Here is a 25,909-nt window from a genome sequence, read left to right as displayed (position 1 = left end):
AGAATTACCTGATTGGTGCCAAAAATCAATCAAAGGCCTCTGTTAAGCAGTCACAAGACAGGATACATTTTATTAAGCTTGTCCATGATTTATAGTTTTGCCATTAGTGTTAATGAGGACTTAAAAATATCAATATTTAATTTGAATGCTTTCAAACTGGCATCGATTCTTACCAGAGCTCTTCCTCTTTCATGGTCATTATCCAAATCTATTCATGAGCACACAGAATCTCTCCTGCACAGTGCCTGTTTCAGCAGCGTTAGTGGTATGGCAAAGTGACTGGTTTGCACTGAAATTCACAGCAGGAGGTAGTTGCTATAACTGTAAGCGCTTTTTTCTGGCAGGGACTGCACGCTCATTTTATGAACCCTGGTTGGAACTCGTAGGCATTTGTCTAATACAAATTATTGTAGCTGTCACTAGTGCTGAAAGAATTAAGAAAAGTCTCCAAAACCTCTCTGTCATGTAGTCTCATGCTTCCTGGTTTTCCAGGCAGCTGTTTAATTTGGTCTCAGGCTCAGAGACAAGCAGCCCTGCTTCTAAGACAAGCTAGAAAACTCAATGAAACTTAAAGGGGATAAAAGCCCTGACTCTTTACTGATAATTCCGCTGAAACCAATAGACTTACACCACTTGAGAATTTTGGGCCATGATTCTTCATGGAAAATTCCCGGTCTCTTGGAGGGAGCTGGGTTTTTTCGGAGAAGGGCATGGAAGGTCTCATTCTTCCCCTTCCTCCAAGGCTGCAGCATTTGATTGTCTGCGGACCAGCTAGTTGAGAAGGGGACGGGGGAAGGCATGCAAACCTCCAAAGCATTGCACTAGCTTTGCTGCCTCGGTTTGCCTGAACTCCTGTGCTTGTTGGAAACTATCCCAGCAGAACAGCAGGATAACACAACTCCGTCTGTATTCTGTCAGGCAGGGTGGAGAAAGGGATGGATTATTCATTTCAGTCACGGTTTCCAGCACGCTGCCCCTATCCCACAAGCTGAGTATGTTTTAAAAACCAATGGGGAAGAAACACTGTGTTAAAGCTACTGAAATTCTGCACACTGAGGCTAGCTGGCTCTGATGGGCACAAAGGGCAATGCCAACAACTTTGCTTTTGATGGCTAATATTAGCATCGAATCCCATTTTCAATGTGTTTGTAAATGAATGAGAGAACACAGTTACTCCAGGATGGATGAGAATCTTAGACGTGCAGAACACAACTCAGAGCCCAGGGAGAGAGGGGATGAAGAAGGCTGAAATCCACCTGTTCACCCTCCCAGTCCTGGAGCTGCTCAGGGCCTGGATGGACCCCTCATGTAATAGAGATAGCCCTGGGGGTCACACCATTACCCAGAATCCCTGTCCTCACCCCTTCTCCCGCACACCACCTAAACCAGGGTTTGCAAGCAGTGTCCATTGGGCAGGAATGGTGAACTGCAGCCACTGGGAGCTGCGGATGGCCGTTCCTGCGGATGGTCAATGTAAACAAACTGTCTTGTAACCCGTCAGTGGATTACCCTGATGGGCTGCATACGGCCCACAGGCCTCAGGTTGCCCACCACTGGTCTAGAAAGAACAGGTGGCATCTTAAGCTTATTTGAAACTCAACTGAGTCGCATCATGACTGTTGTAACAACAGTTATAAAGGCGATAACCCTGCTGAAAAGGATCCTAAAGCTATTAACCAGGAAAGTACTTGTTAACCCAGGCCAATCAGCTGCTCAGAACTCTCCCAAAGGCCAGGATTTGACTAGATCTGGACAAGTAGCGAAACCAGCATCTCCTCTGCATCCATAATTTGTTGTTAAATGTTATTTTGTTAATGATTATTCATTTGTGGGGGAGCGCGGTGGAAGGGAAGCTGGGAATGGAACATTTTTATTTCTTCTTGGTTAAAGCCTCGGTGATCTCAGCTTCCTAGGGTAGATGGCTTCCCTGTTTCAGCGCATCATGCACAGAACTAATATCTGACAAAATAACTAGCACATCCTATTCAGAGTCCTCATGGATCCAAGGAAATATCTGGGACACTCTTAATATAAACCAAAGAAACACAGATCTGCCAAACCTTGTCACAGACACACTTTATTATATTATTTTATCAAGCCTTGTACTGAATGCACCTTGATTTGAAGTTCTCTTGATGCAAAACCTGTATTTAGTGTTATAGACTTGAAGTACTAATGTTCTTTTATGCCTGATAATAGACCAGTCAAGGGAAGCAATTTAATGCTCACACATTTTCTCTACTATGAAAGTGTAATATACTAATCTAGACTCTATTCAAGTTGAACATTTAGACAAGAGTTTTAATATATCTTTAATGTTCCTAGTTTTTATGTCAGCAGATTTGCTTTAAAAGTATCAAAGATACATTTCAAGAGATATGCAGATGAGAAATGCTGTAATAATAATAATTAATAACAATGACAGGGGTTAAAACTAATTACAAGACAACATAGCCCCCTAATTCTTTTTTATTAAACCTCCTATGTCACCTGATTCAAAGAAGCGGCTGCTCTAGTTTCAGACCAAATTGCATGCTCCAGCATTTTTTGTTTTGCTTTTCGTTAACTCCCAGACTTCATGCATGCTTGAGATTTCCTCCATGTTGCTTAGTTACTTTCTCATGTTAAAATAACTTGATTCAACAGGACCTTGGATAGACTGACCAGTGTAGGGAAAAGTGTCCATTAAATGTAAAGTGTTGGTCACTACTTTTCCCTCTGCCACCTCCCTTCCGTTAGTGCTTTGCAAGTTTCAGATCCCTTTGCTTACTCACATCATCTCTCGTCCCATGGAGATGTTAAAGGCGGATGTGAAGAACTGCACAGAGGAAGCCATTTGCAGTGCCGCGAGCAAAGAAGCTTTATTAGAATTGCAAAACCCAGGATCTATTCCTGCAGTTCCTCAGTGTCATGTAACCAACTATTTTCATAGATACAGACATACAGAATATGAAATTCTGGGACAATTCTGTAAAGAAACCAGGGCTCTGTGGCCTGCTGGGTTCGGGGATTGGTGAAGGTAAAGGCAGTAAAGAGGGAAATGCTAGATGAGGAGGAAGGGGTGGGTATCTTCTAGAGCTTGTTGGGGCTTGGATCTGGTGAAAGCCAGAGTAGATATCACTCCCGTGACAGATGTGAAGCATCTGGGTAATATCCTAAGAATACTGATGTGTAATAGGTGTACAAATGCCACATGTCACCTGGTTAGCCTGGTGGGATGGTGATAGTGGTGAATTTTGAATAAATGCCAATGGCTGAGAAAGCAAGTGTTGTAGTAGGAAACAACAAAGACAAAAAGAGTTTCATAGTATTTTTGGAAAAAGGCTTATGAACAACTCAACAACAGTCAGCTTGCGGAGATATGCAGATAGACGCAGCCAAACCCTCGAGAGCTGACGCAGGCACAGCTGGTCAACCTGCTGTACTCTGGGGACCAGAAAAAAATCATTTTCCAGCAGCACGAGGGGACTCTAGAAGAACATCCAGATCACCAGTGGGTATAGCAGAGCTTGAGGGAGACAGAGGCCAGAAGGGACCAGGAGATCTCCTGGAGAGGAGCACAAAAGATGATGACAGAAGAAGCACTGGGCTCCATCCAGATGAGTTCACCACTTTAGCAGTAGACTTTAGTTGTAGACTGAAGAGGAAAAGCTGAAGTTTCCCTCCAGAAAGAGACAAGCTACACCAGAGAGTGAAAAGGAACGTCAGCATGAACATGAAATTGGGAACATGTGACTGGTCTCTTCCCATCGGTAAGTGGGACAGACATTGAGCTTGGTGGTTACCCATTTAAATTCACAACTCATATCAAAACCATTTAAAACACACTGATGTCCTCCTGGCCCCTCTAATGGGGTAATAACTTAGAGTCTATCACTCCTGAAGAGCCAGGTATATGGTGTCTGCCCTTGTCACCGATTCACATGATCTGCTCCATGTCCTAGTGTGTAACCAGTCCTCTGGACTGGCCCCCTTACTGAACCAGAATCCAAGGATCCACACAGTTCCACAGAGGCAGGCCAGTGGCCTCCATGATTCCAAAATGTGGCCTTTGGGTGCCAGAGAATCCCTATCAGCCTCCATGGCTTCCTGCAGTGAGTCCAGACTCCTGCGGGAGGCTCATGCTGTACCCCTTTCAGGGTGCTATACTCTCAATACATCTGCAATGGCACCAGGCAGACTTTGCAAAACAAGGTAGCAATTTAATAATCACCTGGAATGCAGCATCTGAAAGTCCTGAGGGCAGGGTTATCAGGTGTCCTGTTTTTGACTGGAAAGTCTGGTCAAAAGGGGATCTATGCAATATTTGGTCAGTACTGCTGACTGGACACCAACAGTCCAGTTACCAAAGTAACTGCAATCGGCCTTTGCTGCTGGGAGGGTGGGAACCAGGAAAAGCAGCTGCTGCTAGAGGAAGAGGGATCCTGGCAGCATGCAGCATTTGAGAAGCAGGGTCGGTGGCCAGGTATGCCACCCGTGATGCCCTGTCCTGCCTTCTCTGCCTCCCAGGGCACTGGCTCTCTCTGGCCCCTCACTCTGGGGACTGACTGTGACATTACACCCCATGGTCTTCATATAAATATGATTATGATATGAATATGACCTGGTATAACTAAGATATACTTTATGCAAGTCAGCTCATGTAAGATATCATTGGAAAGGTTATGATTTACTGAATGTGATTATCCAATTTGTATGCCTGTATACTTTCTGTATCTAAAGTTAGGAATATTGACTATGGAACAATTACAACTGTGTGTGTACTTGGGGGAAATGGCCACCATGCAGTAGGAAATCTTCCTGAATGACCCATTTAAGAAGGACAATAGAACTCTGAAGATACTAATCTCTCTCCTTCCTGAGAGGTGTCCTGGAATGTAGCTGTGACACTACAAGGTCAGGTGATAATGTGACCTGATGCAAAATACCCTTTGGACACTGCTGGTACTTTCCCACTGTAGGGGGAAGGGGATCAAACAAAGGATTTCCGCCTTAGGTAAATCCTCTTAAGGCTGGGGAGGGGGTTGATGTGGACTCTCCTCCATTACTTATGCAAGAAGAAGGATGGCTGAAAGAACTGAAGGGACAAAGGAATTAACCTGAAGGAAAAGGCAGGGGTGAGTCTGAACTGAGACAGGTGTCCAGTCTGTAAGAAGAAATATCTGGAACTCTGAGTCACAGAAACTCTGCATCCAACCTAACTGAACATTTAGGGTGAGAAATTACATTCTGTAACCTCTTTCTTTAGTGAATCAAGCTTAGTTTGCATGTTTTGTTTTATTTGCTTAGTAATCTGCTTTGTTCTGTTTGCTAATCACTTAAAATCTGCCTTTTATAGTTAATACATTTGTTTATTAAACCCAGTTTGTGCAATTTCTAACTGGGTGGGGGAAGACGTGCATCTTTCTATTCACATTGAAGGAGATAGTGAATTTTTATAAACTTGCGCTGGGCAGATTTTTCTGTACAGCACAAGGTAATATCTGTTTGGGTCTGCGCTCCAGGAGAGGTGGGCACCTGAGTGCTGGGGCACGTCCCTTAAGCTGAGTCTTGCCAGAGCTGATCTCAGTGTCTGTGTCTTTCTGCAGCTGGGTGTGTGCTAGAGGAGGATTAAGAGCCTGGCTCAGCAAGACAAGGTAAAGGGGGCCCAGGCTGACAGAACAGGCAGGTTCAGGTAGGCAGGCAGGCAGGCAGGCTCTGCCTCAGCTCCTCCCAACCTGGCTCTACAGATGGGCAGGTGAGGCCTGGGGAAGGGGGCTTCAAATGACAGGGGTGGAGGAAGAGCACCAGGGGGGCCTGTAGTGTCTGGTTTTGAAAAATTGGAAAGATGGCAACCCTACCTTAGGTTAACACAGAGAAGCAGAGTTTGGAACACAGACCGTACTAGCTATAGACACAGCTGCTGTCGGAACCCTCTCCGTTTCCTTTCCTTGTCTCTGTTCCTTTGTCTTACACCGCATTAAGACCCTGTGAGCTCAGGTCTTGACACATTCCTATGACACCTTTCTCCTTTCTTCTGCACTTCGGGGCCTTTCCTCTGCTTTGCAGAGAGGTGGTGGTGGGGAAATCTCCTCCTCCTGGCTGTTGGGTCTAGGTGTGAATGTCCCAGACATCTGGGTGTCCACTGTCTCATCCAAATGTGAAACCATCCACACTGCCTGCTGTGGATTCCTATACAGACCCAGGAAGGGGCAGGGATGCTAATGTGCGGGGTGCTAAGAGAAAAGACCTTTTGATGCACTAGTCAGAAGTATTGGGGTGATGAGCATATGTGGGCCCATGAACTCTGCCCATACGTACCCCTCCTTTGGGATCTACAGGGAGGAGATTGGGATGATTAATTTGGAGGACTGGGCAAACATAGGAGGATACATGTGGACTTCCTGAGCGTACCTGACAGGTAACCCTGCTGTGTCCAATCTGGAAGAGTTGGAATGTGACAGATGCGGAGCTGTTCTGAAATAACGTAAGAAGAGTGCTGTCATAAATATAAAGGGAAGGATAACAACTTTTATGTATGCAGTAACATCAAATCCCTCCTAGCCAGAGATACAGAATCACTTACCTGTAAGGAGTTAATCAGTTCAATTAATCTACTTGGCACCTGACCAGAAGGACCAATGGGGAAAGAAGATACTTTCAAATCTGGCGGGAGGGGAAGGTTTTGTTTGTGCTGTTTGTTTTTGTTCCCTCTCAGGACAAAGAAAGAGACCAAGCAGGTAACCCAGCTCCTACTGAAATGATACATCTAAAATTACAGAAATTTTAAGTAATAGCAAGGAAATGCATTAGATTATCTTTTGTTTTAGCTTGTGAATTTTCCCTATGCTAAAAGGGAGGTGTATTCCTGTTTTGTAACTTTGAAGTTAAGCCTAGAGGGGATTTGTCTGTGTTTTAAATCTTTTTATTACCTTGTAAAATTACCTTCCATCCTGATTTTACAGAGGTGCTTCTTTTACTTTTTTCTTTATAATGAAGTTCTTCTTTTAAGAACCTGGTTGGTTTTTAGTGTCCTAAAACCCCAAGGATCTGGTCTGTGCTCACCTTGTTAACCTATGGGTTGGTATATTATTTTCAAGCTCTCCCAGGAAAGGGGAAGAAGGGGTTTGGGGGGCTATTTTGGTGAGGATAGGGCTCCAAGTGACCCCTCCCTAAATGTTTGTTTAAATCCCTTGGTGGTGGGAGCAATAGTGTCCAAGGACAAGGAAAGAAGTTTGTGCCTTGGGAAAGTTTTTAACGTAAGCTGGTGGAATATAAGCTTAAGGGGTCTTTCATGCAGGTCCCCACATTTGTACCCCGGAGTTCAGAGTGGGGAGGGAACCCTCACAAGTGCTATGTAAAGACTGTATGGATTTCTGTCCAGCAGCACACCACAACACAGAAACAAAAGGAATTCCACCAGGCAAAGCAGACGACAGCTTTCCAAGTTTAATTAGACTCCCACCGCTCTGACAGTCCCAGCCCACGCTTCTCTGACAGAACAGCATTTATAAACCTCATTTACATACATGAATCTTTACCAGCCACTTGACCAGATACAAATTCTTTTTGCTGTATGTAATCTTCTGTGCTCTCTTCATCAAGTGGTCTTTGTGAGGAGATGATGTTCTATCTCCAGAGAGAGAGAGGTTTCAGAGGGGTTACCATGTTTTCCAGAGAGAGAGACCAACTGCTCTCAGTGATCCTGATGGCAGTCGCAGGAGATGCTTCAAATGTGAGAGCAGAATTATGGATTTTAGGTTTGGAAATAACTATCCACTCAGTGAAATTAGATAACTGAAGGTATGTCTATACTACCTGCCGGATCGGCTGGGAGCGATAAATTGACCCCCGAGTGCTCTCGCATCAACTCCTGTTCTCCACTGCCACGAGAGGCACAGGCAGAGTCGACGGGGGAGCGGCAGCAGTTGACTTACTGCAGTGAAGACACCACAGTGAGTAGATCTAAGTATGTCGACTTCAGCGATGTTATTCATATATCTGAAGTTGTGTAACTTAGATCGATTCCCCCATCCCCTAGTGTAGACCAGGCCTCAGTCTCTAGGCTCAGTATCCAACCTGCCTTAGCTTTAGTCCAATCCAATTGGCTCTCAAACATCTTGATGCTGTTTGCTGTCCTAATGGAGATGGGAATGTCCGTTGTTTAGACACAGCATAAGGAAACCATTCCTTCGCTGATGTTTAGAAGGGAAAATCACCCCCATGACATGAATGTCAATAGAACCAAATGACACTAAGCTGGGGGGAGAGGTAGATATGATGGAGGGTAGGGGTAGGGTCCAGGGTAACATAGACAAATTGGAGGATTGGGCCAAAAGAAATCAGATGAAGTTCAACAAGGACAAGTGCAGAGTTCTGCACTTAGGAAGGAAGAATCCCATGCACTGCTACAGGTGGGGGACCAATTGCCTAAGCAGCAGTTCTGCAGAAAAGGACCTGGGGATTACAGTGGATGAGATGCTGGAGAAGAGTCAGCAGTGTGTCCTTGTTGCCAACAAGGCTAACGGCATATTGGGATGCATTAGTAGGAGCATTGCCAGCAGATCGAGGGAAGTGATTATTCTCCTCTATTCGGCACTGGTGAGGCCACATCAGGAGTACTGCATCCAGTTTTGCCCCCCCCCCCCGCCCCCACACTACGGAAAGGATATGGTCAAATTGGAGAAAGTCCAGCAGAGGGCAATGAAAATGATCAGGGGGCTGGGGCATATGACTTATGAGGAAAGGGTGAGAGAACTGGGGTTATTTAGTCTGCAGAAGAGAAGAGTGAGAGAGGATTTGATAGCTGCTTTCAACTACCTGAAGGGGGGCTCCAAAGAGGATGGATCTAGACTGTTCTTAGTGGTGGCAGATGACAGAACAAGGAGCAATGGTCTCCAGTTGCAGTAGGGAAGGTCTAGGTTGGATATTAGGAAACACTATTTCACTAGGAGGGTGATGAAGCACTGGAATGCGTTACCCAGGGAGGTGTTGGAATCTCCTTCCTTAGAGGTTTTTAAGGCCCAGCTTGACAAATCCTTAGATGGGATGATTTAGTTGGTGTTGGTCCTGCTTTGAGCAGGGGGTTGGACTAGATAACCTGCTGAGGTCCCTTCCAACCCTAATATTCCATGATTCTTTGATTCTATGAACCTGGCAAAAAAAAAAAATCAGTGAAAAATGCTGAAAAGTGCAGTTTGGGGTCAAATTCAGCTAATAGATTTAGCCAAAGGGGAAAACATGGAAAAACTTCCAAAAGTAAAACAATTTCATTTCAATGCTTTCGAGATGAAATGTTTCATTTTGAAACAATGTTTTATTCAGAAACTCAACTAGATTTAACTTAATAAAAATTAATAATCACCCCCAAATGAAAGGAAAAATTTAGTGTCGAGTCCAACGAGCTGTTTCATTTGACCCAAAACAAATGGTTTCGCTTTGTTCTTTTCTTTCAGCTGTGAAACTGAATAATCCAATATTCACCCAGCTCTAAATATCCACTCCTTACCATTTTACTAGTCCGTGGATGGTAGAATTTGGCTCAGTTCTGGAACGGGGAGAAAAGTAGCTCATCCCAGTTGAGAGGGCGAATTGGACTCTTTAAATGGCCAGGCACTCTTCACTCAGCACACAGCCTCACTTTCGTTTGTTCCTGTGTGTTGCTAGAGCACATCAGCTCCTCCGGTGTCTATCTCCTTCACTGTGCTAGGTCCAAAGATAGCACTGCATGATCCTGGACAAGTCACATCATCCCTCTGTGCTTTAGCTCCCCATCTGAATAATGTTCTTTTGTTCATCTTGTCTACTGGGGGCCTGATCCAAACCCTATGGGAGTCAATGGGCATCTTTCCATTGACTTGAAGGGTTTTGAACCAGGCACTTGGAGTGTAAGTTCTTCACCTGTCTCTCACCATGTGCATGCACAGTGCCTAGCACACGGGCCCCTGATCTTGGTGAGTGCCTGCCATTACCACTGTACTATTACTCATAAGTACATTCACAACTGGTCCCCTTGTCTAGGTCTCAGCGGAAGAGGTCACTGATGGGACTAGCATATAGACTCATGATGGCTCTACAGCTAGTCCCTGAAGAGCAAACCTCAGACTCATTCACAGGGGAATGAGAGGAAGTTTTGTTTTTCCACGTTGTTGGCCCTGGTGCCTCTCATATAAGTACGGCATTGAAATTCATGCCCATGTACTCTGCTCACAGTCTGGCTCCATGGCTATATAGTCAGGGGTTGTAGAGCCCAACCTCTGTGAAATAAAGACCAAAATGCAGACAGACTAAATTGCTTGAGGCACTTGTTGTTGGCAGGAACTTGCTGTGTTCTGTGCCAAACTATTTTTAGATCCAGAAGAAGTTCAGGGGCGGGCGACATATGGTGACAAGAACAGGCCACTTAATATATTAGCTCACAATAGGATGATGTATTACACATTGTATTGAAGCAGAGTGGATGTAGGGGGAGAGAAACTCCACCTCTTAAAAGCCATTAATTGAATAATATGTTGCTTAATGACACACAAAAGACCTAAAATATTTAGATTCTGCTGGATAAAAGCAAACCCAGGTTTTTTTTTTATGTTTTATCCATTCATTTTTATGTCTAGCTATCTAAAAGATGAGCTTTTACAAGTTATTTATTTATAATAATTTTTAAATCTCCCTTACATATTTCACAGCCAGCACAACTAGCAACAGGGGTCTTCATTTTGTCAGGACTATCAAATTACTTTTATTAATGCTGTGATGTCTGGCGATTCCTGCTGTTTACTGTGCTTGGACATCAAGTGATTAAGATCAGCAATCATCTGGCATTCACTATGCAAATATTTTGCTTTAAAATTATTTACAGTATGCTGAAAACAGCTCTCATAATTAGCTAACGTGTATGGCCTGCTCCAGCATTTGAAATCAGGAGCTGAATACCAGGCTGTGTGACGGCTTTACTCTATGCTTGGTCATTACTGTGGATAATAGTAAAATGCAAAAAGGAAGAGAAGAAAGAGGAGGAAAGCAGTGGGAGGGGAAGAGGAGACTGGGGCTTGTCTACATGCTGCCTTAGTTCATACCAGCTGGGAGTAAAGGCTAATGTGTGCTGCCATGTTGTGCACTCACAGGCCCATGTGGACCCTGCTGGAGCACACTAAAAGTTACCCAGTACACATTAGTGTAGTACTGTTAAAATGGGACTAGTGCACCATGTGGACAACCCCTAAGGGTACATCTACAGCTTGAGGAGGATGAGTTGCAGTGAAGTAAAGTCACTTTACTCCTGAATGAGAGCATCCATATGGGAGTTTAACACACACTGACTTCACAGCTTAGCTTTCCTGAGTGTCCCCATGTAGACATGGCCCAAAGGGGACCTCTAGACTAGAGTTTGTGGTTTTCTTTGAAGTGAAGTTCACTGATCACCAATTAACTTGTTAGCTAAGATGACTGTAAATGCTAATCTACACACTTCACAAACCCTCATGATTTCTTCACCTTAGTCCAAACATTTTGTGGAGCATCAAGACCAGTTTTTCACAAGAAGACTCACTAATTGGCAGTCAGTTAACTTAAAACTGAAGCACAAGCTCTTTTGTAGACAAACTCTACAAGAACGGGAGCATGAAAAGCAGAAGCAGAAGTGGGTGATGGAAGATGAATAACAGGAGAAATGGTGCTGAGGTTAAGGCCTGGACTCTCAAAAGAACTGGAGGAAATTAAGGACCCAGCTGCTATTGACTCTGAAAATATCAATCTAATGCTCCCATACAGACTTAAATGATGCAATCTTAAATGTAATACATTACACTGTGATACTGCCCCAAGCGTGATGTGATCACTGCCAGCTCTTCAGCTGGAAATGTCCCCTCTTAAATTTCCTGGTGCAAACAGGGCTTCTACTTAATTTTGTAGAATGCTCTTTGAAGGGTTCTCAGGATGCTTGTTGAATTCATGCTCCTAGTAGGTGTTAGAGGGTTTCCCTTCACCCTCTCCCCTGGTTCTTGTCACGCAGACAGAAAGCAGAAGAACAGAAATCTGAAGTGTAAACAATGTGATGTTTATTGGGGTTAGTTTCCAGCAAACATGTTCCATAACTCTGACGCCACAGAGTCTTGTTTCCCAGTGTCTCTCCTCCCCCCTGGAGGCATAATTATACCTGCAATGCAGGACCTCAGTCCCACCCCTTACAACTTAGGGTCATGTTCCATTTTGGGTCTGGGCTCTTCATCCCACCTCTTTGTACCGCAAGGGAGGGGTAAGGAGAAAGGTTCTGCTCCGGTCAGGGACAGGCATTTCTTTGGCCTTTTAGTGTTCTATACCTCCCCCCCAAGCCCCTTTGCCCCTCCCGACTGGTTGCTTGACTGTGCCTTGAGATGGGGTTGAAGCAATCTTAAAGTGTGCTCTGAGGAACACTGTCACTGCTCCTATCTGTTCCCACTGAACTAACAAATCCAGCTAACTGGGCAGAAGCAACATCACAATGTCTTTGTCCCTTGTTTACACATATTAGTATAAGAGAATCAAAAAGTCAAACCCAAAATTCTATCCCAGGCTAACAAACAGATCTAGATACTCACAGTAAGTAATATTTGCAGTATAACATGTATGTAACCATCCCTGCTTTTCTTTTTCAAAGGTGTCCTTACCTCCAAATAGACAGGTTCACTTTGTTCTCAGTGTACAAAACAATAACAAGTCTAAACAAGAAAAAATATGCTAAGAATACACAAAACATGACTGCTGAGTTGGAGCTGAATATTTGCAAGGAGAAAAATTTTATTAGAGATGTAGAAACCAGGTTGAGCCAAAGAGATTTGAATGCCTGGAAATTTAACTGCCAGGATACAGAATTTACTTAAAATGTAGACAAAATAACTCAGAAGTCAGTCAGGGATACAATTCCATAGCAAGAAAGAAGGGTAATTCATATGAAGGGTAAAGCAGTATCACGGTTGTTATAGAAAATAGGGTTTGGATGAAGGCTATAACCGTAGGCATGGCCAATTAATTATTTAGAAATTGTATGAGATAACCAGTAAGAACTCTCTCTTTCCAGAGGCAATACTACTTTCTTATGTGTCTGGTTTTTAAGTCTCCATACACAGAGGCTATTATGGACTTCAAACTAGGGAAGATGCTGTACGTGATAAATAAGGTTGAAGCTTGGGGCCATCTAGAATCTAGTGATTCCAATATCAAAATACTCATGAAGGCAAAGTATTAAAGGGAAGAGTCAGTGGTGCGAGGCTTCCAGAAAGAGGATGTTGAGAGAATGAAAAGTGCCCCGAGGAGCGATGATTGCTGTACTTTCAAACATAGGGAAATCTACTCCAGCAAAATGAGAAGTATTATGAAACTATTTGTGAACAGAGCTGCTATTAAATTTCAACCCCTTACGTTTAAACAGGAAAGGCAGCAGAGACCAGTGCAGCAAAGTGGGGGAGGACAGGGTCTCAGATGCAGTAAATTATAAAATCAGTCTTTTAAAGTGTTGTCAGCATGGTCAGAAAAATGGCTGTAAACAAGATTGCTTGGAACCTTCTGCTTACAAACTAGGCCCCAGTCTGGCATTCGACCCTAGTGCCTACGCAGATTCTAGTGCACGATTGGGACCCCAGTTTGTAACACTAGGCGCTGCAAAACTGCTCTGGAAAAATATAAACTATATGGTATTGAATCGTATTTCACACTGGAACACTGTGCATGAGAAAGTCATCCCATTAAAAACTCACATGAAATCCACCAGCTAGCAAGATATGACCCTTAGGATAAGTTCAAAGACTAACGTTTGCAATATAATACCCAAGTGGTTCTAACAGGCCAGCAGCCCTGCCATAGTAAGTTTTTTCTTCCCATGTCCCACGTGTAAAATGTTGCGTTTCAAAAACAGTTTTCAAAAGCACACAGTATAGCTACAAAATGAAGTTCTCTTTCATGTACAGCTATGAATTTCAAATCCATTTCCCCACTAGTTCCCACTCACCTTTCAGTCCATTAACAGACTTTTATAGCATCAGCCTTTCAAACTTATCCAAGGGCCAATTATCCTGAGCACCAGCGATGGTCAGGTCACAAATTATGCTACTGCTGTTGATCCACTTATCTGCAATTTACTTTGTTACGCCATTACCCTGGAGAGGGTGCAACCCAGGGCACTGTTTGTGATTTCAGACTTGGAGAGATGTATTGGGTAGGAATTCTAAAACACAGGGTATATGCAGAAAAACTAGGCAGTTAAGGGTAACAGGAAATATATGGTAGGCAGGTCTGTTTCACTCACACATCACACCTGAAATGCTGCGTCCTGAACCAGAACTCCACTCTCCCAGCAAAAGAGGAAGTATGGGACATGTTGGGGAAAGGGGAGAAGAGATGTGGGGAGATATTCCCCCAATGGAGTTTGGTTTCTGACGGATCTGATGCCTAAGCATGTGTGAAAGTTTCTCCTCTACAGCGTTAGCCTATGCTGGGGCAAGGTAGTAGAGAACTGAAGAAGCATTTGCCTGAGGTTAGTCCCTCCTCTGTTCCTGGGCGCAGTGCAGAATCAGGGTCAGAAGGCTGCATTAACAGACTGTGTGCCTGTATCTGCAGATATCTGCCTTGCACAAATCCCTGTTTGCCCATATCTCTGTAGTATCTAGGTGTGGTGGTTCTGATAAGCAGGAATATGGGCTAAATTACTGTAAAGGGTGTAGTTTGGCAATAATTACTGGAGTGACTTGCAAGACAGATACAATGGTCCCACAGGCATTGACGTTTGTGGATTTTGTGAGTCTGCTAATATCGCGTGTCATAACATATTATGTATACATTATCCAAGCTCCCAGCCTCATACAGGACTTAGCCAGGAGCTTCCTGATCCCATGCAGTGTGTGTTTGTAGCGGGGCAGTTACCCGACTCCTAGGAGAAAAGGTTAAAGTCAGCTGAGGTAGGCGGCTTGAAGAGGCAGCCACAGCTGTGGCCACACCCAGCCAGGCCACAGCTGGCTGTGATATAAGGGCTCAGGGAGGTGCTGGGTCAGTCTCACTTCAGCCTTGGAGTGGGAAGGGCCTGGCTGCCTCGGAGCTCAGGGTACCTGGCAGAGAGAAGGCAAGAGGAGCTGGGGAGCTCCAGCCTGGCAACTCCCCAGGCTGAGGTCTTATTAAACAGGGGTGGCTCTATGTATTTTGCCGCCCCAAGCACGGCAGTCAGGCAGCTTTTGGTGGTGTTTCTGTGGACCGTCTGCTGGTCCTGTGCCTTTGGCGTACGCGCCACTGAATTTCCGCCTCATCCGTGGGACCAGCGGACCTCCTGCAGGCATGCCGCCGAAGGCAGCCTGACTTCTGCCCTCACGGCGACCGGCATGCCGCCCCAGGCATGTGCCTGGTGTACTGGTGCCTGGAGCCGCCCCTGTTGTTAAAGGCCTAAAGAGGTACTGGGGCTGCAGAGGCAGCTGGTCCAGCCCCCTTGCCAATGATGAAAGGCCAAGACAGACTGCAGTGTGCCCCAGAGAAAGGGGGCTAGGTGACGACTGGCAGTAGCCACTGAGGCAAGGTGGGCATAGGGGGAGGGGAGACCCAGAGCTGTGGGGCAGCATCCCAAGATAAGAGGACATTGGGGTCTGGGAAGGACATGGGGCCTGTGGCAGGCGAGAGAGCGGACCGCAGGGGGCACGCCAAGGCTGGAATTGAGCTAATTCCCTGATGACCAGCAGGAGGCGCCATGGCCGTGAGTGCTCAACCTGCTATAGCATTCCTGGAACTTATCTCGGGACTAGTTCCTGGCAAGCACAGCTGCAGGGATAGATAACCATACTTGGGTGCAAAGCCGAGGGAGACAGCAGATAGAATTCTAAATCTCAGTAGACTGGGCAGCTAGCCCACATCCGACTGAGACTAGTGATGAAGGCGTCTCAGATGCAGCTTCTGTATGAATCTCCTTTGACTGTGCCCTTAGCACACCCAGGGTGCTGTGTGTAGGCCTGCTACAGAGCTGTCCTCCTTGGACGCACATGGCATTTCAGACTGGGCCACCAGTGCAACCATGCTGCCACAGTTCTGATGCTTTGGAGCCTAGCATGCTGCATACGCTTTGGGCCTGCAAGTCAAAGCTTTTGTTAGACCCATTCTTCCGATCAGCACCAACAAGTCAAAATCAAGAGCCTTCCCCACTGCCTCTGAATTTTCCTCAGTCTCTGTACAAGAGATGAAGATGAAAGCATCAGTGGATTAAACTGGATAAAGGTTCAATTTCCTGAATGACTCTGCAGCTAGTTCAAAAGGCAGGCATTGTATTGGCTTAGGGATGAGCACTCTCCATCCCAGGCAGATCCCTCATTTAGTCTGCAGGATATCCATATAGAGCATTGTGTGTTCCAGCATCACTACTTTCATGCTGGAGTGGCCAAGCAATACAGCTCCACAGGCTACTTTACGTTTCCAGCATCTAGTGGGAAAGTCTCAGCTGCAGAAGTGAGAATATAGTTAATTTTGTGCCGACCTGCTGCCCCTCCTTGACCAGGGCTAATGCAGGGACGTGCATACTGGATTTCGATTTGGACCAAATATATACTGACCCATTTCAAATAACAAAAAGGCGCAAGTTAGACAGAAGATTGGGAGGCCCTCCAAAGATACCCAGTGGAAGAATGTTAGGTAATCAGTTCAGAAAATTGCCACATTGCATTTTGGCTCTTCAATCATAAGGCTATGTCCCAGTCGAGAATGACATGCTAATGACTTAGGGGGTGTATAAGACATTTCCATTTCCACTTTATTAGGTCTATATGCATGTTGGGGGAGCTGATCAGTTGGATCTTTTGTAAATTTCTTCCTCCATGAATGCCAGAAGGTAACCCCAGTTATTTTACACGTGCTAACAGGCTGTCAGGGCGTACACTGTCTGACTGTTGATTTCCTTCAACCTTTAAGTGACCCAAAGACAGAGGCAAAGGTCACTAGACATTAGCTCAAAATCCACTTCCTTACTATTCTCTTCTACCAGGCTAACTGAAAATCTGGCCTTTATATTAACAAAAATGTTTCACATTTTCACATCCCGGCTTAGTGTTTGAAATCATTTTGCCATTGCTTTTTTATTGACTCACCCCTCTTGTTACGTGGGGGACAGTGCACCTTTCCTAGAGGTGAAGGGGTCTGTGAAAAGCACCTGCTTCTCACAGAGCTTGTGCTATTTGCTGACTGCAAACAAAAATCCCAGGTGTGTCATTGCACACCAGATTGTTACAAATTACATGAGGGCAGACTGAGGCCCACTGCAAACAAGGCTAGTGAAGTACTCAGAAAAGAAGACCTGTATCTTCCATAGTTAGTGGTAAAAGCAATGGAAATGTAGCAACAGAGGAAGGATACATTGCAGTATAATCAACTACCTGACTGAGACTTTCAGCTGTGGGGCGGTGTTTGTTGAAGCTGGACTTTATCCTACTTTAAAGACTCAGATATGTCGATTTTTTGCCCCCTCTGGAAGTAAATAACAATAAACAATTTAAAACCAAAATGTGCGTTTTGCTGCATTAAAAGCAGACATTGCAGATGCACTTATAAGGCAATGGGAAAACACAAAGGGCACATTTTGTGCTGCAGTGACTTTTATCTAGGGGCACAGGACAATATATTGGTTTCTTGCTGCTAAATCTCCTCCTGTCTTGGGCTTTTATGACAATATTTACATTCCTATCCTTGGTGGAGTATGTCCCTCTTTGATATTTGTACTATCATGGCATTCTTCAAGATTGCATTGGGCTGATAAAGCTTTTATTAACGTTATTACATGTCATTTGCAGTAAAGTGCAGGATTTAAATGTCAGCCAGTTTCCCTGTGAGCGCCTATCACTCCGTGTCTGACGATCTCCTTCTGAGAGTGAGGTTCAGGACACACACTGGCAAAAATGTTACCTGGTCTTGGCAACTCTGCAGATAGTCTCAATACATCAGGCTGTAACATGTTAAGCCTCAGACTTGACTTTTGACTAGATTTAGGTTAACAAAGGGCTAATTATAATTTCTGGAGTGAGGCCTTGACTACTGACAGTCACTAGGAGTCCTTTGGCATTAGGGGCTAGAGTCACAAGAGGACGTAAGTGCCTGACTGTCGCTTTAGTTCCCCAAATCCCACAATCGGGTCCTGCTGGGAGTCACAAGGCCCCTGCTCAGTTGCCCTCTAGCGGTGCCTAAATTTACTGAGCACCTACATTTTTGAACTGCAAGTGCCCATGTTTCTGCCTCTGAGCATGCACTGCAGCTCTGTGACAAGTGTGCAGACCCCTAAGCCCACAGGGATGCCTGAGCTGGAGAAAGACAGGCCTTTCTCTGCCTAATTCACCCACAGGGTGCCATCTGGGAAGGATGCGGAGAGCTTGCCTACTGGATAAGGACCCCCCACGGGAGCTTACACGAAACGGCTTGGGGTGGATAGCCTCCCCCCTAACTTTTAGTTCAGTGGTTAGGGACCTCATCTGGGATATGCGAGACCCCCAGTTCAAACCCCGCCTCTGCTTGAGGGGGAGCAGGGATTTGAATGCGGGGTCTGCACCGCTCAGGGGAGTGCACTAACCACATTCTGATGGTGGGGGAGGCTCCTTCAGCCTCTGCTCTGAAGCTTCACTTGTGGATAAATCATTTCTGAAAAGCGCTGGAGCCCTGGTCCCCCAGGGGAGTGCTCTAAGCCAGGGTGCTGAAACGTTTCCCCACAACCAGTAATGGAATCTGTCCACACCCACCCGTTACTGCACAGCCCAGGCTGCCTCAGCAGTGGAGCTCGGGCTGACCGCAGAGCTGGGGTAGGGGAGGAGAGGGAGTGAGGGTGAAGCTGGGCCTAGAGGTGGAGCAGGAGTGGGTAGGAGGAGGCATGAGGCTGGGGGTGGAGCTAGACTGGGGGTGGCCTTGGCTCTGCTGCGCACACTCCCCATCATTCCTCCGTGGCCCCCCAGGGGGGCACGCCCCACACTTTGAGAACCCCTGCGTGGCGTTGCCGTCTACATGAGTTCATAAAAATTGATAATGAGGGAATATAATGTAACTGGAATATGCTTCATGCAAAAGGTCTCTGGTAAGGTATCAGCACAAAGCTTATAATCTACTGAGTGTGGTCATCCTATTTGTATAAATGTACCACTCTTGTATCTGAAACTAGGAATATGAAATATAACTCTGAGGGCCTATTGTAATTATGCAAAGTGTGGGCCATTAATGGTGGTTTGCAATCTTGATGACTCCCATTAACCAGGACAATTGTCTGCAGATGGGTGTGTTTTGCCTGTAAGTCTTCCTGTATACCTGTGTGCTGGCAAGTGGGGAATGAAGTCTTGCAGTCACATGTGATCATGTCACCTGAACTGGAATCCATCTTTAACATGGTGTCTTTCCATTGAGAAGGAGGGGTGGGAACCCAGAGAGGGACAAAGGATTCCCGCCTTATGCAAAAGATATATAAAGGGATGGAACAGAACAAATGGGGGAGAGGAGCCATCATGAAGAATCCCCTAGCTACCACCTGAGCTGGAACAAGAGCTGTACCAGGGGAAAGAATTGTGCCCAGACCTGGAAGGTGTCCAGTCTGAGAAAAAAAAACATTCCGAAGCATCTCTGAGGGTGAGATTATCTGTATTCAGTTTGATTAGACATAGATTTGCACCTTTTATTTTATTTTGCCTGGTGACTTACGTTGTTCTGTCTGTTACTACTTGGAACCACTTAAATCCTACTTTCTGTACTTAATAAAATCACTTTTTACTTATTAATTAACTCCGAGTATGTATTAATACCTGGGGGAGCAAACACCTGTGCATAACTCTCTATCAGTGTTATAGGGGGCAAACAATTTATGAGATTACCCTGCCTAAGCTTTATAGAGGGTAAAATGGATTTATTTGGGTTTAGGTCCCATTAGGAGTTGGGTGTCTCAGTGTTAGAGACAGGAACACTTCTGTTAGCTGCTTTCAGGTAAACCTGCAGCTTTATTGCAAGTAATTCAGACCCTGGGTCTCTGTTGGAGCAGACGGGAGTGTCTGGCTCAGCAAGACAGGGTGCTGGGGTCCTGAGCTGGCAGGGAAAGCAAGGAACAGAGGTAGTCCTGGCACATCAGATGGCAGCTCCCAGGGAGTTTCTGTGATTCAACCCGTCACACAGTGCTCTAACCACCAGCCTACGGAGTCATTCTCTTGCTCTCTCTCTGGCCCAACGAGTCTGTTGCTATTTATTCATAGTGGAACAGCTTCAACAGACTATCCTGAGGGTACCGCACATCTGAATATCCCATAGCCCTCTGGTTAGAGCACTCAACTGAGGGGGGCAGAAATGAAAACCCCTGTTCCCCTCAGGTGGAGCTTCCCACATCCCCAGTGAATACCCCGAAATTCTGCGCTAAAATGTTTGAGGGAAGTGGTTCTCCTTTCTTTCCCTCCTTCCGCCTCCATGCCAAGAGGGAGTTTGCAGCTGAGAATCCCAAGCAGAGGGAGGTGACTCCAAGCAGCCAAGACTTAGGGGCCAAACTCCCTGAGAAGGCTTAGCAAACACTCCTCACCTTGACATCTCCCATTGGCTGGCTTAGGGGAGCAGCCGCTTGGCATACTGACTTTTTTGAATCCCCTTCAGAGATGTCTCTCCTGCCCCGGTCAGTGTATGAGGAGCCTAGGCACTGCACTCAGGCTTTGTGAATTGCAATGATTTTCTAAGTGCCTAAAAGTTAGCCCCAGGTGTCTTAGGCTTTGTACATTGACTATATTCCAGTTAGGTAATTAGTATCCCTACTTATCTCTCTTTCCTGTTCTGCACTGGTGCGTAATGATGCTGTGTTTAAAGACTGTTTTGAGCTTGCATCCCCACCCATACTTCCAATGTGTCTCCTGTTGATAGATCCACATCACTGAAACCAGTTTGGGATAAGTTATCCAAAACAAGCACGATGCACTGTCGTTCCATGTAACTGGCATCCTCCCTACCCCGTGTGAGGCCCTGGTCTCACAAACACTTATGTACTTGAGTAACTTTATATCCATGAGCAACTACATCTGTGTTTGCCAGAGCAGGGCCTACATTTAAAAACATTTGTGGGTACAGCTGTTGCAGCTGTGTGCATACAAAGGTGCTTCTATTCACAAACTGGATAGCCGGGTGAAGCAAATGTGATAACTGTGCATACTGTCTGTGACACCAGTGCAAACCCCATTTCTCTCCAGTGCAGTGTGCCTACATTTGGGATTTGCACTGGTTATAATTAGTACAAATTTCTCTTGTCTAAAAACGCTCCTAGATATTACTCTTGTCTGAGATGATATAAGCTTATTTTGTGATAGCTTGTGAGCTAAAGTTAAGTGCAGGCATTTTTAAAGTGTGTCTTACGCTTTGTTTGAATTTTATTCTTGCTGCCAAGTCTCACTTGCTAACCTGAGTTATAAGAATTTATGCTGTTGAACCTGCCCTCAAGCATGTGTGATAGGACTTGAGTCAAGTAAATTAATAGATTCTAAGGCGCCATTCAATCACAGTCTGACCTTCTGTCTATCACAGGCCACTAAACTTCTCCCAGTTGCCCCTGTGTTGAGCCTAATAACTTGTGTTTGACTAAAGCATCTTCCAGAAAGGCATCAGTATGGATCTGAAGACATCAAGAGATGGCGAATCAACCACTTCCACTTGGAGTTTTTTCCAACGGTTAGTCACCCTCTCTGTTATATTCTATATAGGTTTTTATACTGTCATAAGCACCAACATCATGGGTGCTCTGGGGCTGGAGCACCCGTAGGGATGAGCACCCACCAGCAGCCCCCCATCAGCTCCCCCCTCCAGCATCTCCCAGCCGCCAACAGACCCCATGGATCAGCAGCTCCCCCTCCCTCCTCATGCCTCCCACCCACCACAATCAGCTGTTTCGCAGGAGGCTCTGGGGTGGAGGAGCGAGGATGCTGTGTGCTCAGGGGGGAGGGGGCAGAACTGAGCAGGATGAGGTGGGGTGAAGCAGGTGGTGGGCAGAGGTGGGGTGGGACATTGGGGGAAGAGGTGGCGTGGGAGCAGGGCCTGGGGCAGAGCTGGGGGTCGAGCACCCCCGGCACTTTGGAAAGTCGGTGCCTGTGTATACAGACTATGGTCAGTCCCACAGTATTGCTAAAAAATTGTGCCTTATGTCTAATTCATTTTTGTCTGGCTTCCACTTCCAGCCTTTGGCTCTTGTTCTGCCTCTTTCTGTTGGAGTAAGTAGCCCTGTAGTACCAGGTACCTTCTCCTCATGAAGGTATTTATACACTGTAATATATTCCCCACTTGATCTTCTTTCTGATAAACTAGACAGACTGTACTCTTTAAGTCTCTCACTGAATAACTCACAAACCATTCCACAGATACTGGCTCCAATAAAACATTTAATTTGCTACCTCTCTGAATGACTATAAGGTTTCATAAAAGTATAATGAGACTCTATAGAAATTACTCTTAAAGCTGAGAGACTTTAACAGAGAATCATATTCCTGCTACAGAATTTTATAGAGTGGTTCAAACCCCTATAGAAAGACATTGCAGAAGTATTTGTGAGAACAAATGAATTTTAAGGCCCCGATGTGCAAACACTGACTCATGCACTTAACTGTACTCTTGTGAGTAGTCCCATTGTCTTTATTGGAACTACTGGAGCTCAAAGTTAAGGATGTTCATTGGTGTTTGCAGGATGGGCGCTGCAGTGAATAGAAAACTTTTGTGAAGGGGAAGTTTGAATTCCTAAGCAAATTCACACCAAAATCCTGTTTCTAGGAGTTATGCTCATTCATTCAAGGAACAGAACAACTTTCACCTCTGACTGATGTGTTCAATCAAACCAGCTTGAATTCTGGATATGGACTATTCACCACAAACTGCATGGAAACAATCCGCTGACCAAGCGTTACTTGCTGAAATGATTTTGGAAACAACTGTGAGTATCTAATGTGAGAAATTGTAAGTGGGTTACAGATTTTAAATTTGGCAAACCCATTTATTAGAAAGATTTGCTCATCTCTAGCCAGAACAGGGCAGATCTACATGGCAGCTGGAAGGGGCAAGTCCCAGCTCAGGTAGATAAACACAAGCTAGCTGTACTGGAGCTCCAGTGCTGGCTCAGGTTAGCCGCTCGAGTTATATCCAGGGGGTTAGGCAGGATTATACTCAGCCAGCCCAAGCCACCACCCAGGCTGCTGCTGCGACGTTGCTCGTTTTAGATGCTCGCTGAAGCCGAGCTAGCATGTGTATGTCTCGCTGAGCCAGGAATTACAGCTGTACTCCAAATATCTGCTATTGAATTGTGGATAGGGGAAGCAGGGACAGATCGTGGGTTAAAAACAATGAAATGGATATACTGAATTGCATATGTTCTTCCACAAAACTGCAGGGCATGATAGACCATATGAGGCAACAGCAGGTTACAAAAGAGAAGTGAGGCAAGCAAACTTTTCTAGGTGATAAGAAAGATGTAGGACCTTATCCAAAGCCTAGCTGAAGCCAATGGAAATCTTTCAGTTGCCTTCAGTGCACTTGGACCAGGCTTATAATGCTTAGCACTACCGCAGAATACCATCCTCTTGGAGAGACTAGTGGTAGAACACTACGATTTAGTAGTGTCACACCCAAGTCTTAGACTAAATTCACTATCTAATGCATTTGTGAAAGTGTAGCTCCTTGTGAGATAACAACTGTTATTTGGGAGCATTGTAAATTGAAAGATTTCTCCTGCGATGCCAGAGAATTGATGTAAAAATTATTACTGGGAACTCCCCTCAAATCCCTTTCATTATGGTGTTAGTGAAATGTCCTGCTTTGCTGAAATTAAACCAACACAGATCCATGTGTGAAGTCCTCATGACTACAGCTAATAAATGTGTGTGATCTGCCTTGTAAGAAGAAAAAAAAAAAAGTACCCCTAAGGAATGTGACTCAGAAGAAGAAATGAAGAAGGATCATGGAATGAACTCATTAAAAAGAGCACCGAAGCTATCCAGTAAGAGTTACAAAAGTAGTATCTATACAGACTATATCCCATCATCCGTATTGTTCCATTCTGCCTGCTCCCATGTACTATGAAAGCTCCTTACTTCCATGTACTGCAGGTCTATCTGCAGTGGTCCAATCTGTCCTGGGTGTAGTTGACCCAGTGTATACAGTGAGTGAAGAGGCTGCTGGCTCCTCCTATCTCCAGGCAATCCTCCTTGGTGTGAAGTTGTGCAGTGTATATGGTTTTATAAAAATATGGTACTGAGTGAATATAATGTAACTGGAATATGCTTCATGCAAAAAGTCTCTTGTAAGGTATCATTACAAAGCTATAATCTACTGAGTGTGTTCATCCTATTTGTATAAATGTACCACTCTTGTATCTGAAACTAGGAATATGAAATATAACTCTGAGGGCCTATTGTAATTATGCAAAGTGTGGGCCATTAATGGTGGTTTGGAATCTTGATGGCTCCCATCAACCAGGACAATTGACTGGGGCTCTGTTTGCAGGCAGGCCTCCCTGTAAGTCAGGCTGGGAGGAATGAAGACTTAAAGTCTTGCCGTGACATGTGATCATGTCACCTGAACTGGAATCCATCTTTAACCTGGTGTCTTTCCATTGAGTAGGAGGGGGTGGCAACCCAGAGAGTGACAAAGGATTCCCGCCTTATGTAAAAGATATATAAAGAGGTGGAACAGAACAAAAGGAGGAGAGGAGCCATCATGAAGAATCCCCTAGCTACCACCTGAGCTGGAACAAGAACTGTACCAGGGGAAAGAATTGTGCCCAGGCCTGGAAGGTGTCCAGTCTGAGGAAAAAACTTACTGAAGCATCTCTGAGGGTGAGATTATCTGTATTCAGTTTGATTAGACATAGATTTTTGCATTTTATTTTATTTTGCTTGGTGATTTACTTTGTTCTGTCTGTTACTACTTGGAACCACTTAAATCCTGCTTTCTGTATTTAATAAAATCACTTTTTACTTATTAATTAACTGAGAGTATGTATTAATACCTGGGGAGCAAACACCTGTGCATATCTCTCTATCAGTGTTATAAGGGGCAAACAATTTATGAGTTTACCCTGCCTAAGATTTATAGAGGATAAAACGGATTTATTTGGGTTTAGATCCCGTTTGGAATTGGGCATCTGAGTGTCAGAGACAAGCACACTTCTGTTAGCTGTTTTCAGATAAACCTGCAGCTTTGGGGCAAGTAATTCAGACTCTAGGTCTTTGCTGGAGCAGACGGGTATGTCAGGCTCAGCAAGACAAGGTGCTGGAGGCCTGAGCTGGCAGGGAAAACAGGGGCAGAGGTAATCTTGGCACATCAGTTGGCAGCTCCCAAGGGAGTTTCTGTGACCCAACCCGTCACACTTGGGTCTTGCTCTTCTATCATCCTTGTGCTGAAGCTGCAAAGATTTCTGCATCCACATCTGTATTTTCCCCTTGTGGTCCCACTCTCAGGTTTCCAGCACCCTAGCTGTCCCCTCGCTTGGGCGGATATCCACATCTTCCTCGCTCCTGACCAGGGTATTTAAGACTGTTCCGTTCCCTGCCTGCACTGTGAATTCACCAGTAGCATCATCAGCTGGCCTGCTCTGCTTTGCTCCTCAAAGGCTACCGACAATGTAATTGCCACAGTTATAAGTTACTGCACAGCTCTTTCTATGCACATCTGTTCTTAAGGTAAAAGCATCAAGAGAAAGCCTATTAGAAGAGAAGAACCTACATGCCTACTAATAATCTTACCGGAGATCATCCTACCTCCAACAAAGGCTCTGGCTGGTGTTTAGTCCTTCAAATGCCCCACCCATGGCGTTTTCCTTAGGTCAGAAGTTCATAACAGCTGTTAGCTCAGAACAAACACCCGCATGAATGTGAGAGCCGCCCCTTTACCCAGATTGGGCCTCTGGTCTTGTCCTCAGGATGATCAGCAGACAAAGGGTTTCTCCTCAGGGTGCAGCTTCAAAAGG

At 45.2% G+C, this 25,909-nt stretch overlaps 1 long non-coding RNA gene across 1 annotated transcript; it reads left to right on the top strand.

Moving 5' to 3' along the window:
* The first annotated feature begins 5,074 nt into the window (after positions 1 to 5,074).
* Positions 5,075 to 24,843, top strand: LOC127051850 (uncharacterized). The gene is made up of 4 exons (XR_007774622.1): positions 5,075 to 5,214; positions 21,547 to 21,630; positions 22,720 to 22,879; positions 24,562 to 24,843. It is a non-coding gene; the product is annotated as an uncharacterized LOC127051850 (long non-coding RNA).
* The last annotated feature ends 1,066 nt before the right edge of the window (positions 24,844 to 25,909 follow it).

Source organism: Gopherus flavomarginatus, chromosome 5, assembly GCF_025201925.1.
Source record: "Gopherus flavomarginatus isolate rGopFla2 chromosome 5, rGopFla2.mat.asm, whole genome shotgun sequence".
In the NCBI taxonomy this organism is placed as follows: domain Eukaryota; kingdom Metazoa; phylum Chordata; order Testudines; family Testudinidae; genus Gopherus; species Gopherus flavomarginatus.
Note: the sequence above shows the minus strand (reverse complement) of the source record. Positions and strands in the feature narration are given on the sequence as shown.